This window comes from Etheostoma spectabile, unplaced genomic scaffold, assembly GCF_008692095.1.
Source record: "Etheostoma spectabile isolate EspeVRDwgs_2016 unplaced genomic scaffold, UIUC_Espe_1.0 scaffold00000609, whole genome shotgun sequence".
In the NCBI taxonomy this organism is placed as follows: domain Eukaryota; kingdom Metazoa; phylum Chordata; class Actinopteri; order Perciformes; family Percidae; genus Etheostoma; species Etheostoma spectabile.
This window is the reverse complement of record NW_022602620.1, coordinates 1-14180: the sequence shown is the minus strand read 5'-3', so window position 1 is coordinate 14180 and position 14180 is coordinate 1. Positions and strand designations below refer to the sequence as shown.

General features: G+C 39.7%; 2 pseudogenes; both read right to left on the bottom strand.

Moving 5' to 3' along the window:
• Nucleotides 1-2961: 2961 nt before the first annotated feature.
• Nucleotides 2962-3924, bottom strand: LOC116674526 (olfactory receptor 52E4-like; annotated as a pseudogene).
• Nucleotides 3925-10163: 6239 nt separating this feature from the next.
• On the bottom strand, nucleotides 10164-11311 carry LOC116674528 (olfactory receptor 52E4-like; annotated as a pseudogene).
• Nucleotides 11312-14180: the final 2869 nt, after the last annotated feature.

The window sequence follows — 14180 nt, the reverse complement described above, 5'->3', positions numbered from 1 at the left end:
ATAGAAACTGGATCTGTGAATTCTTACAGATAACAACTGAATTCATATCTTGCTAATGAGTCAGAATCTTATTAACCTGGAGTCCCAGTGTCTGTCATAATAATAATCATATATGTTATGTTTAGGCCTATTGGCAGACATCCATTTAAAATGTAGCCATTGCCATATAAAGACGTACCCTCCATGTCCACTGAAGTTCCTCAGCGTCTCTCTAGTAACATTTGTGTGCTCCAGGTAGCTTTGCAAAAAATATTGTTGTCATTCTAAGGCTACTTTTACTTTTATACTTTAAGTAAATTTCCAAGCCTGTACTTTGTTACTTTTACTTGAGTAAAGAAGTTTAATCAGTACTTTGACTTTTACCAGAGTATTTTTTAACACAAGTATCTGTACTTCTACTTAAGTACGGAAAGTGAGTACTTTTCCCATCTCTGCTGAGGAGGTTCATTGCCCGCAGAAGGACTCCAGCTGAGTTGTTCTCAGATCATGGGGCAAATTTCAAGGGAGGAGAGAAAGAACTGCGAGAGGCCTTTGCTGCACTGTCCCCCAAGCTGATGCAGAGCCTTGTCAAAGAGTCTTTCACTTTAATCCACCGACGGCACCACATTTTGGAGGAGTCTGGGTAAGGGAGATCCGTTCAGTCAAACAGGCACTCTACACCACCGTGGGTGCTCAGGCACAGGCTGGAGAGGTGCTCAGAACAGTGCTCATAGAAGTGGAAGGCATTTTAAATTCATTCCAAACCCTTGGGTTATTTATCATCCAACGTTGCGGATTTTGACCCTGTGACCCCAAGTGTCTTGTTGATGGGGCGGCCCGATGGATCGCTTCCTCAGGCGGTGTATCTGAATACGGAGCTCCTCAGCCAACGCAGGTGGAGACACTCTCAGATCTGGTCAGATCACTTTAGGTCAAGTTTTATTAGGCACTATGTACCCAGCCTGCAAACCCGCCAGAAGTGGCATGTCATCAGGGACAACCTCACAGATACTAGTAGACCCCCAGCTACCAAGGGCACTCTGGCCTATCGGACAAGTGGTCAAGGTGTACACCAGCGCAGATTGTCATGTGAGATCTGCTGACGTGAAGATATAGGATAAGATCTACACCAGGCCTATTGCCCGGCTGGTTATCCTCCCATCCAAACCAAATGATAAGGACCAACCTTCCAACCCACCCCCACCAGAAGTTGATTGACTATTGTAGGTGTAAACTGCTATCGCTATTTGGGGTGGCTATACAAAAGGCTGTCTTGTGGGTAGTGATTGTTGGAGTGCATGCCAAAGCGTGGCGTGGACACGCCACACGGAGAAAGAGGGAGAGAAAAAAGGAGACTGTCGCTGTTCGAAGGATGATAAACCGGTTAAGATTGCGTGTGTGCATCCTCGAGATCTGTGAGTCATGTAACTTGTGTTGTCAGTTCTTTTAAGCTTGTTGTTGTAGGCTAATTGTTTAGTTCTATAGTGCTAATCTAAATTAAGCTAGCTACTGATTTGTTGTCCTCATTTCTTTACCTGTTAGCTAGGTTACACTTGTCTGTTGATCCAATATAACAGTAATTGTCACGCCCTGCCTCACGGTTGCAATTTATGTGCACTGTTTACATGCTGTAGTAGTAACACAGCATTATTATAATGTGGTTAATGGTGAGTTTGTTATTATCAGTCAGCCTATATGTATATAATGTTCTAAATGATGGGTTTGTTATTGTTGCGTAGTCTGTATGTGGTTCTTAGGCATTGTGTATGGTGGCCTTTAAAGTGTTTTTTTTCCCTTGCAGGACCACACGCACCTACAGAACTAAACAGTAATAGCAGAAGCCCATGTTTGTAATGTTGCTTTATTGAATAAAATATCAAGAGAGAAGTGGTCTCCGTCCGTGTTTTGGCTGACGCACCTGGGCGAAGTTGGAAACTGGGATCAGCTTAAGATACAGTCCTAATTTAGTCCTCCACAACACTGTCTATGACTATTCCTGTCTATCCATGCTTTGTTATGCTATGTGTCGTCTTCCATGTACAGTATATGTGTCTATTTACTGTCTATGTCAATTGCGCACATGGCTCAACTTTTGTCTGTGTCAACTCAGCTCACTCCCGTCGTCTGTCCTTGTCATTTGACTGCCGTCTTGCTGTGTCAATGCTGGCAGTGTCATGACTGTGTTGTTTCACTCTGTCGTCGATATGTATCGTCTTCACTCTCTTGCTTCGTGTTGTTGCTATGCCTCATGTCATTCTGTCGTTACTTTGTTGTCCCCCCCCCCCCCGGAAAATATTTCCTTGCAACTTGAGTACTTAAATAAAACAGTTTAATTCACATTACTGGCTCTGCGTCTTTCTGCATTTGGGTTGTGATTATCATTCAAACATAACAGGGACATGAACAGCTTCAAGTTTGTACATTATAGGACGGCAAACCATATTCATTTTTAGAAAAGGCACTTTCCCGAAGACCCACAGAGTGGCTGTGCGAATATACATTTACAGCAATTGCAGGCTTACAGAATGTTTAAGCATTATGTGGAGTGTGAATGGACAACTAAAAAAAAGGTGATTATTAAGTGATTTGATGCTAATAGAAAATGTGTTTATTTTAAAATATTTAGAAAAATTGCAATACATTTTATTTATGAGTACCTTAGAAAGAAAGAACACAAATGTGCAAACAAAGTATGAGTTAGCAGACATGAAAATGTAAAAGTAGTGTAAAACATAACATTGGGCTGGCTACAAGGAGTTTTAAGACGTGGTATAAAGTGATTCTATTCTGGATCCTTGCCAAGAAGAAAACTAACATAGCATTTGTTGGAATAATCAGGAGACCCCAGCTTGAGGATCTTTAGGAGGATGCAGTACTTTAATAGGGAAAAGCAAAGTATCCAAATTGTGTCCAAAGCTCACAGGGAAGTGACATTTGAAGCAGCAAAAGTAACTTATCACTTGATTCATGATGTAAAGTATTTTACCCAGTTGTTGTGCGGTCATTCATTTTCATAATAACTAATTTCTTTTTCAAGTGTTCTTTGATATCCTTGGTTTTGAAACAGTATATTACTGGGTTAATAGCAGCAGGTAAAATACTGTACAGCATTACAATCACTATGCGAATTGGGACACTGAATGTAAATCCCACAATATTTGCCATGTACACAAAGCATCTTGGCATGTAATAGAGAAATGTGATGATTATCTGTGGCAAGCAGGTAGACAGAGCCAACATGCGGCTGCTATTAGAACTGGTCATCCTTATAACTGCAACAATGATGACAAAATAAGAAACGATGATAAAACCCAGAGGCAACAGCAAACTGAACATGGCCATACCAAATGCCACTTCCTGAACTTCTCGCACGGCCTCACATCCAAGCCCTGTTATTGACTGATGGTCACAATAGCACTGTGTAATTATGTTTAAATTACAGTAAGGCAATCTCAGAGCATCTAAAACTATACCCACCATCCAACACATTGGCAAAATCCATGATATTCCACAAAGCACAGAAGCAGTGTTGTTTGTGAAAAGAGCTGTGTAACGCAGTGGAGCACAAATTGCAATAAAGCGATCAAGGGCCATCACCATCAGGATGGAAGAATGAGACGTTGCTAAAAAATGAACAAAGTACATTTGCACAAAGCATCCATAAAATGAAATAATGCTGTCATTAAACCAATATTTTGATATAATCTTTGGCAGAGTTACAGTACCAAACAATAAATCAGTTAGTGCCAAGTGGCAAAATATCAGATATGTGGTTTGTGAAGAGACCTCTCACATTTAACAAACACTAAAATAAAAATATTTCCTACAGCTATAGCCAAGAAGAGAACAAAAGCAGGGCTGACACAGGTCCATAATACTCCTGTGAAAGTCCAGGAAATCCCAGGATGAAAAAAGTTTAATCCTTGTTACATTAGTGTAGAACATAATCACTTGAATTAACAGTAACAACCTATCAAAAGAAAACACAAACATTGAAATGGTTATTAGATGTGATAAGTTGAGAAAAAAAAAAAATAACATTGAAGCATTTACAATAGACCTAACTTCTTAGTAGTTAGTCACAACAGTGAAATTCATGTGTTCTGTGGAGCATCTAACGTGTCAATCTTACCTCGTAAAAGTATTAATAGATCTGCCTACATGGAAGTACTGCTACATGACACTGTAGTGACCCCTTATATGTGATTAGCATCTTGTTTGAAACTAATATCAATGTTTACTTTCATAAACAATTAGGTCCCAAATGATCATGTTCTCTAACAAGTTCCACCTATCTGTGCTAACACGACACAAAGAGTAGTGTAAATATTATTCAGGTTCAAGTCAGTGGCTTTCAGCCATAAAACATTATGCAACTGCAATATACAGTGGATTGAAAAAGTTCACACAACCATTTATTCCTCTTTTTTTTTTTTTTAAATATGTTTATTGATTTTCAAGAAATGAAGAAGGAAAGGGGAGAGGGAAAACAGAAAATAAAAACCTGACAAGAAAAAAAAAAGAAACAAAAAGAAACAAACCCCCCCCCTAAACCTACTGAACATTATTCTCTTTTTAATCGACTTATCATGGGTGTGTCAACTTTCTCTGTATTGCGGAGCAGGTTGTATAAAGATATATTTCACAAGACAACTCCGTTCTTTCAAAACTTTTACTCAGGTGTCTGGTTTGCAAAACACGATATTAGAATTGATTACAAGCAAGGTTTTTGGAACGTTTTGGAATGTATAAGACTGCTGAAGACCTTCCTTTTCAACAGTGCCTTTGTTTAATTATTGGCACTGCACTGTACTGTGAATTTTATTCTTTTATTCTGGTATTCAACCTATATTCAGATCAGATGTTCAAAAATGTGCATGGTTTGAATAAAACAAATCTAGTTGCATTTTCTTTTATTTGATTTATTTGCAAAAGTTAAAATGAAGCAATGTCTTCAATTTCAAGACAGAATCGAGTTGACTGCGTCAGCGTGGTTGTTAGAAGTTGAAGACTGGAAGTTGGATATGGGGTTCCATTTGTGCCAAAATTAAGTCTATGTGTCGTCTTCCATGTATTTGTGTCTACTCCGTTTGTGCCAAAATTAAATCGACATCCTAACTGTCTGTCTATGTGTTGTCTTCCATGTATGTATCCACACGGAGAAAGAGGAGAGAGAGAAAAAAGGAGACGGTTGATGTTCAGAGGATGATGAACCGGTTCAGATCGTGTGTGTGCATCCTCGAGATCTCTGAGTCATGTAACTTGTGTTGTCAGTTCTTTTAAGCTTGACGTTGTAGGCTAATGGTTTTATAGTTCTATAGTGCTAATCTAAATTAAGCTAGCTAGGGATTTGTTGTCTTTGTTCTTACCTATTAGCTAGGTTACACTTGTCTGTTGATCCAATATAACAGTAATTGTCACGCCCTGTCTCACAGTTTCAATTTATGTGCACTGTTTACATCCTGTAGTAGTAAACACAGCATTATAATAATGTGGTTAATGGTGAGTTTGTTATTATCAGCCAGCCTATCTATATATAATGTACTAAATGATGGGTTGTTATGGTTTGCTAGTCTGTATGTGGTTCTTATGCATTGTGTATGGTGGCCTTTAAAGTGTTGTTTTTCCCTAGCAGAACCACACACACCTACACAGCTAAACCGTAATAGCAGACGCCCATGTTTGTACTGTTGCTTTATTGAATAAAATATCGAGAGAAGTGGTCTCCGTCCATATTTTGGCAGATGCACCTGGGTGAAGTTGGAAACTGGGATCAGCTGAAGATACAGTCCCAATTTAGTCCTCCAACACTGTCTATGACCATGCCTGTCTGTCTATGCTGTGTCATGCTATGTGTCGTCTTCCATGTACAGTATATGTGTCTATTTACTGTCTATGTCGATTGCGCACATGGCTCAACTTTTGTCTGTGTCAACTCACTCCCGTCTGTCCTTGTCATTTGACTGCAGTCTTGCTGTGTCAATGCTGGCAGTGTCATGACTATGTGTTGTTTCACTCTGTCGTCGCTATGTATCGTCCTCACTCTCTTGCTTTGTGTTGTTGCTATGCCTCATGTCACTCTGTCGTTAGCAAGAGCTAACGTCAGCTAGCAAAAGCGCCAGCAATTTACGTCACGGAATCCCAGCATGCACCAGTCAATATTAAAGCACCATAGCTCCAGAAGAATGGGCAAACAATCATCGGAGACATAACCAAACCGAGCGATGGGAGCCCATCTGTAACCCCTTCATATCAGGAAATATAACAAAAATATCTTATTTAGCTATGTAATGATAGCTAGCAAACAGGCTGCAACAGGTTTTAACGGTTGAGGCTAGTAGGGATACAGCTAGCTACTTTCCTTTACTTTCTAGCCACAACCGTTAGCTAGCTAACTAGTTACTTGCTAGTTATTAGGAAAAGGCAAGTTATACCTATGGGGATTTTGTGTGGATTACAAAGGCTTACCTAAAAGAAGCACTGTATTCATATTTAAATTCTAAAATATCGGAGTCTGAGTGCGGACAGTTTTCTACCATCAGCGCCAGGACATATATACAGTGGTGTGAAAAAGTGTTTGCCCCTTCCTCATTTCCTGTTCCTTTGCATGTTTGTCACACTTAAGTGTTTCGGAACATCAAACCAATTTAAACAATAGTCAAGGACAACACAAGTAAACACAAAATGCAATTTGTAAATGATGGTGTTTATTATTAAAGGTGAAAAAAAATCCAACCATCATGGCCCTGTGTGAAAAAGTGATTGCCCCCTAAACCTAATAACTGGTTGGGCCACCCTTAGCAGCAACAACTGCAACTAAGCGTTGCGATAACGTGCAATGAGGCTTTTACTGCGTCCTAGAGGAATTTTGGCCCACTCATCTTTGCAGAATTGTCCTAATTCAGTTACATTAGAGGGTTTGAGCATGAACGGCCTTTTTAAGGTCATACCACAACATCTCAATAGGATTCAGGTCAGGACTTTGGCTAGGCCACTCCAAAGTCTTCATTTTGTTTTTCTTCAGCCATTTGGTGGTGGACTTGCTGGTGTGTTTAGGATCATTGTCCTGCTGCAGAACCCAAGTTCGTTTCAGCTTGAGTACACGAACAGATGGTCGGACATTCTCCTTCAGGATCTCTTGGTAGACAGCAGAATTCATAGTTCCTTTTATCAAGACAAGTCTTCCAGGTCTGAAGCAGCAAAACAGCCCCAGACCATCACACTACCACCACCATATTTTACTGTTGGTATAATGTCTTTTTATGAATGCAGTGTTCCTTCGACGCCAGATATACTTGGACACACACCTTCCAAAGAGTTCCACTTTTGTCTCATCGGTCCACAGAATGTTGTCCCAAAAGTCTTGGGGATCATCAAGATGTGTTGTGGAGAAATTGAGACGAGCTTGATGTTCTTTTTGCTCAGCAGTGGTTTTCTCCTTGGAACTCTGCCATGCAGGCCATTTTTGCCCAGTCTTTCCTGATGGTGGAGGCATGAACGCTGACCTTAACTGAGGCAAGTGAGGCCTGCAGTTCATTGGACGTTGTTGTGGGGTCTTTTGTGACCTCTTGGATGAGTCGTTGCTGCGCTCTTGGGGTAATTTTGGGCGGGCCGGCCACTCCTGGGAAGGTTCACCACTGTTCCATGTCTTCGCCATTTGTGGATAATGGCTCTCACTGTGGTTGGCTGGATTCCCAAAGCTTTGGAAATGGCTTTATAACCCTTTCCAGACTGATAGATCTAAATTACTTTCTTTCTCAATTGTTCCTGAATTTCTTTGGGTCTCGGCATGATGTGTAGCTTTTAAGGATCTTCTGGTGGACCTTACTGTGTCAAGCAGCTCCTATTGAAGTGATGTCTTGATTGTGAACAGGTGTGGCAATAATCAGGCCTGGGTGTGGCTAGAGAAATTGAACTCAGGTGTGGACAACCACAGTTATAGTATGTTTTAACAAGGGGGGCAATCACTTTTTCACACAGGGGCATGATGGTTTGGATTTTTTTTCACCTTTAATAATAAACACCTTCATTTACAAATTGCATTTTGTGTTTACTTGTGTTGTCCTTGACTATTGTTTAAATTGGTTGATGTTCCGAAACACTTAAGTGTGACAAACATGCAAAGGAACAGGAAATGAGGAAGGGGGCAAACACTTTTCACACCACTGTACATGACCTGTAATCCTGTCAGCGTGCAGCTTCAGACAACAAGGCATCTTGCCTGTCCGCTCATTCTTAAAACACTCCTGTCACTCTGCTGCAGGTCAGCACAAAGCTGAGAGTGCTCCCTCAAGTGTGTTTGAGCAATGGAGAAGTCTTTTAAATACGCATCTACCTTTCAGCAGCTATGCTCCTGTATTTGAGGATATAGCATGTCTTCCCTCTGACTCCAGTCATGGCTTTGATATGCAAAGTGACATGGAGGAAATTATTTGAGGGCCATTATATAGGCTACTTTGTATATGTGGCAAAAAGGTTATGTGGGAAAATTTTAAATATGCAATCGGTTACTTATTTGAAAGCATTTTGATCTATCAAAACTTAATGTAAAAGAATGACATGAAAATCCAAACTTTTAGTTAGCGACTGTTGCCCTTAGGTAGCTTCTCTTTCCCTCCCCTCTCTCTGTCTGTCCTAATTGCAGGAGTGGAGTCGGGTGTGCTGAGTCAAGTGTCCAACTGCCTCTCATCGGCCACAATCAACTTCTGCCTCATATATCCGGTCCTACCCGGTCCTTCTAATACTGCCACAGTTAGTCTTCCGCCAGACAAACCTTTGCCTGTTAGTTGAAACCTACTTCAGTCTCTCCAGAAAAACGTGATTATGTGATTGCATAATTCAATGCATAATCAGCCAAAGGCTGTATATTTATGCGGGGGCCGCATTTTTTCAAATATGCCGCACTTTTGCCGCATAAATTGCTGATTTATGTATGTAATAATGCGGCGCTTGCATGATTTTCATTTTTTATCTTAGCCGCCATTTTCCCCTGTTATGAAGTGATGTAATTACGCGTCAAAACAAACAGTCTCTCTTTCATCAAACTGCAATTTTTTGAGGGACTACTAGGCCTACTTGCCTGTTCTGATTCTTGTTCTTGTGCCTCCAGCTGCCATTAGAACCAGACTCCTGCTACCACTCCACTCCTGCCGTACACCAAAGCAGAACCATCGCCACCACTGGACATCGCCTCTTTCTTTTTTTGACAGGACAACTAGGTGAGAAAGGAGAGAGAGGGGGAGACATGCAGGAAATCGCCACAGGCCGGATTTAATTGCCTCTGTGTCGAGGCATAAACCTGTGAGTACATGGGTGCCTGCTCTTCCACTGAGCTAACCTGGCCACCACCTGCATCTTTCTGACGGACCCGCTCCTTTTCAGAATTCCCCTGACCTGCCCCCCGGAAACCTTGACTTGCAACTTGAGTACTTTGAATAAAACAGTTTATTTCACACTCCTGGCCCTGCGTCTGTCAGCATTTGGGTTCTGATTATCATGCAAACATAACAGGGACATGACCAGCTTCTGAACAGGCAGTAAACATATGTTTTACTTAAACCAAAAATATTGATCTTTTCATGGTCACTTGGTTACTTAATCATGTTGTTTTTTTTTATTCTGGTGATGATGTTCTATGTTCCCAGTCTTGTCTGTTTCTTAAGTAACCTGTGCATTATTTCAGACAAATATTCAGGATGCTGTTTGCAGATCAGGTTTTGTACATTATAGGATGACACAACACATTCATTTTTAGAAAAGGAACTTTCCAGAAGACCTACAGAGTGGCTGTGTTAATTTACATTTACAGCAATTGCAGGCTTAAAGAACTTTCAAATTCAAGTTATGTTTAAGCATTATGTGGAGTGTGAATGAACTAAAAAAATTGATTATTAAGTGATTATTTTGATGCCAATAGAAAATGTGTTTATTTTATAACATTTAGAAAAATTGCAATACATTTTATTTATAGAGTATTTATGACTAAAGAACACAAATATGCAAACAAAGTATGAGCTAGCAGACATGAAAATGTAAAAGTAGTGTAAAACATTAACATGGGCTGGCTACAAGGAGTTTTAAGACGTGGTATAAAGTGATTCTATTCTGGATCCTTGCCAAGAAGAAAAGCCTCAGTAAACTAACATATCATTTTGTTCAGGAGACCCCTGCTTCAGGATCTGTAGGAGGATGCAGTACTAGTAATATGGACTACTAATAGTGAAAAGCAAAGTATCCAAATTGTTTCTAAAGCTCACAGGGAAGTGACATATTTGAAGCAGCAAAAGTAACTTATCACTTGATTGATGATGTCTTGTATTTTACCCAGTTGTTGTGCTGTTATTAATTTTCAGAGTAACTAATTTCTTTTTCAAGTGTTCTTTGATATCCTTGGTTTTGAAACAGTATATTAATGGGTTAATGGCAGCAGGTAAAATACTGTACAGCATTACAATCACTATGCGAACTGGGACACTGAATGTAAATCCCACAAAATTTGCCATGTACACAAAGCATCTTGGCATGTAAAAGAGAAATGTAATGATAATCTGTGGCAAGCAGGTAGACAGAGCCAACATGCGGCTGCTATTAGAACTGGTCATTCTTATAACTGCAACAATGATGACAAAATAAGAGACAATGATAAAACCCAGAGGCAACAGCAAACTGAACATGGCCATACCAAATGCCACTTCCTGAACTTCTCGCACGGCCTCACATCCAAGCCCTGTTATTGACTGATGGTCACAGTAGCACTGTGTAATTATGTTTAAATTACAGTAAGGCAATCTCAGAGCATCTAAAACTATACCCACCATCCAACACATTGGCAAAATCCATGATATTCCACAAAGCACAGAAGCAGTGTTGTTTGTGAAAGAGCTGTGTAACGCAGTGGAGCACAAATTGCAATAAAGCGATCAAGGGCCATCACCATCAGGATGAAAGAATGAGACGCCCCTAAAAAATGAACAAAGTACATTTGCACAAAGCATCCATAAAATGAAATAATGCTGTCATTAAACCAATATTTTGATATAATCTTTGGCAGAGTTACAGTCCCAAACAATAAGTCAGTTAGTGCCAAGTGGCAAAATATCAGATATGTGGGTTTGTGAAGAGACCTCTCACATTTAACAAACACTAAAATAAAAATATTTCCTACAGCTATAGCCAAGAAGAGAACAAAAAGCAGGGCTGACACAGGTCCATAATACTCCTGTGAAAGTCCAGGAAATCCCAGGATGAAAAAATGTTTAATCCTTGTTACATTAGTGTAGAACATAATCACTTGAATTAACAGTAACAACCTATCAAAAGAAAACACAAACATTGAAATGGTTATTAGATGTGACAAGTTGAGGAAAAATATGAAATAACATTAACAATAGACCTGTTAGTCACTACAGTGTAATTTCATGTGTTCTGTGGAGCATCTAAAGTGTAAATCTTACCTCGTAAAAGTTACAATAGATCTGCCTCCATGGAAGTACTGCCACATGACACTGTAGTGACACCTTATATGTGATTAGCATTGTATTTGAAACTAATATCAATGTTTACTTTCATAAACAATTAGGTCCCAAATGATCATGTTCTCTAACGAGTTCCACCCATCTGTGCGAACATGACACAAAGAGTAGTGTAAATGTTTTTCAGGTTCAAGCTTTTAGGCATAAAAATGATGCAGCTGCAATATACAATGGCTTGAGAAAGTTTACAACCCATGCTAAAGTTCATTAAAAATAAAAATAAAAAAAAATCTTTTGGAAATATATCTTAATGCCTTAATTAAAAATATTTAGGAAAATCCAACCTTAAGGACACCAATTTTCTTTCTGAATGATTATAAATAAATAAATGTTCTTCCTTAAAATACAGGGGGCATAAGTATACACACCCCTATGTTAAATTCCCATAGAGGCAGGCACATTTTATTATTAAAAGACAGTTATTTCATGGATCAGGATACTATGCATCCTGATAAAGTTCCCTTGGCCTTTGGAATTAAAATAGCCCCCCCTCCCCCACATCATCACGTACTCTTCACCATACATAGCGATTGGCATGGGGAACCTTCCATAAGATCATCTCTCAATGCAAATCACACCAGCTATTAGGCTAACTGAAATAAAACCATGCCAATCTCTATGTATGGTGAAGGGTATGTGATGATGGGGGGCTATTTTAATTCCAAAGGCCAAGGGAACATTATCAGGATGCGTAGTATATCCTGATCCATGAAATAACTGGCCTTTAAAAATAAAAATGTGTCTGGCTGTATGGGAATTTAACATATGGGGTGTGTAATATATTTTTAATAATAATGTGTTTGATGTTTTATGTAAAGCACTTTGGATTGCACTGCTGCTTAAAAGTGCTATACAAAATAAATTGCCTTGCCATGCCTATTCAATGGCCCTCTGTTTGCGGCGAGTCTGGAGTGCCCCACTGGGAAATTAGAGACTCATCAGTTTTTTAAAATTATAATCAGTTACCAAGTTCATCCATGAAGTTGGTCAATGTTGCATTACAAAACAACACGTAGTAGCTACAGCTACGTGTACGAGCTTCGACTGAGCTACAACGGTTGTTGCCGGGGTAAGTTTTAGAGAGCTTTTGTGCCTCTTAAGAGATAAAATGAAATTAAAATGTCTGTACAACATGAATAGTGCCCTTATGTGACAAGATCCATTTTAAACTCAGACATAGTTCTAACTCACCTACCCTGGTCCCTGTCTCGATTCTGCCGGTAGCTGGTAGCTTGTAGTTGGTAGCTGCCGTCCGGTTAGTGTGGTCAGCCAAACTTCTGTGATAATCATCTCAATAACAATTTACAGAGCCACGGTGGTGTGGCTATGCCCTCCAGAGGACAGGTCATGACTTTGCAACGAAAACTTTTTATTCCCCTCAAAAATAAGAAATTGAGCATTGTAGTGGTTATGACCATATCTGTGACTATGTACCTACAGCACATGGAAACGGGGCATTTGATTATGTGGCTTGCACAGTGATAGCGTTAGAGAACGTAGCTGTAGTCTCGCGCTGAAGTCCCGCTGTAGCAGGAAAGTAAAACAGTGGGCACATTGCTCAGCGCTACTTTTTTTTAGGGGGGGGAGAGGGGGGACTTCAAGACATGACTGGCTGAACACACTGAAAAACGGCAGCTAGGAGCTAGCAGCTACAAGCTACTGGCAGGATAGAGACAGGGACCAGGGTAGGTGAATTTAAACAATGTCTGAGTTGAAAACGCATTTTGTTGTCACGCAAGGGCCCTGTTCACGTGCACACAAACATTTCAATCGCATATTACGTCTGTTAAGAGGCACAAAGGCTCTATAAAACTTACCCCGACAACTGCCGTTTTAGCTCAGTGGAAGCTCATACACATTGCTGCGGCTACTCCGTGTGCCTGCACTGATTCGGTTGTTTGTTTTCAATCAAAAGCATACGCATATTTATGATGATAAAGATTAATTCTCCTTTAACAGTTTTTTGCCTTTTAAAAATAGTCTATATATTGACTGTATTGCAGTAGCAATTTTACACCAGCAGAAGTCAGTGCTGGCGCTACAGAGGAAGGATAACAGTACCCAAGGGAAATTAGCACCCGCAGAGTTAGCATAAGTCAGTCTAAGCATGAAGTAGAGAAGACAAATATTAGAAAAAGGTTTGAGTTATTGGTTCAACATTTATAGTATACAGTATTAGGGGACCACTAAGGCCTATATAAAAGAGACTTCAGATACAGTATTAGAGGACACTAAGGTCTAGTAACAAACATCCAAAGAGCACCATGTCATGGGACCTTTAACATGTTTATTAGCAACATTTTGTGGCAATGCAGCAAGTGAAAAACGGGCCAAAACCATCAAAGAAGCAGTCGCGAACTTTACAGTTTATAATTGACATCAAAAAGACTGAGTTTGAAAACGGGTGTGGTCCAAGCATCACAAGATGTTCTCTAATTCATGCATTTCTTATTTTGTTTACTATATTACACTGCTTTGTCAAATTGCTTTCCATTGACAATTAGTAACTGCTCTGGCATATTTTACGCCATTTCACTTTAAAATTGTGTAATCTCAATTTGGACATAGTGAAAACAATCACATAAAGATTAAAGTGAAAAAGGTCAGCCTTGTACTTACTGTGAATGTATAACCTAAGAACCCAGAGGATGTATGTATTATGAAATATCA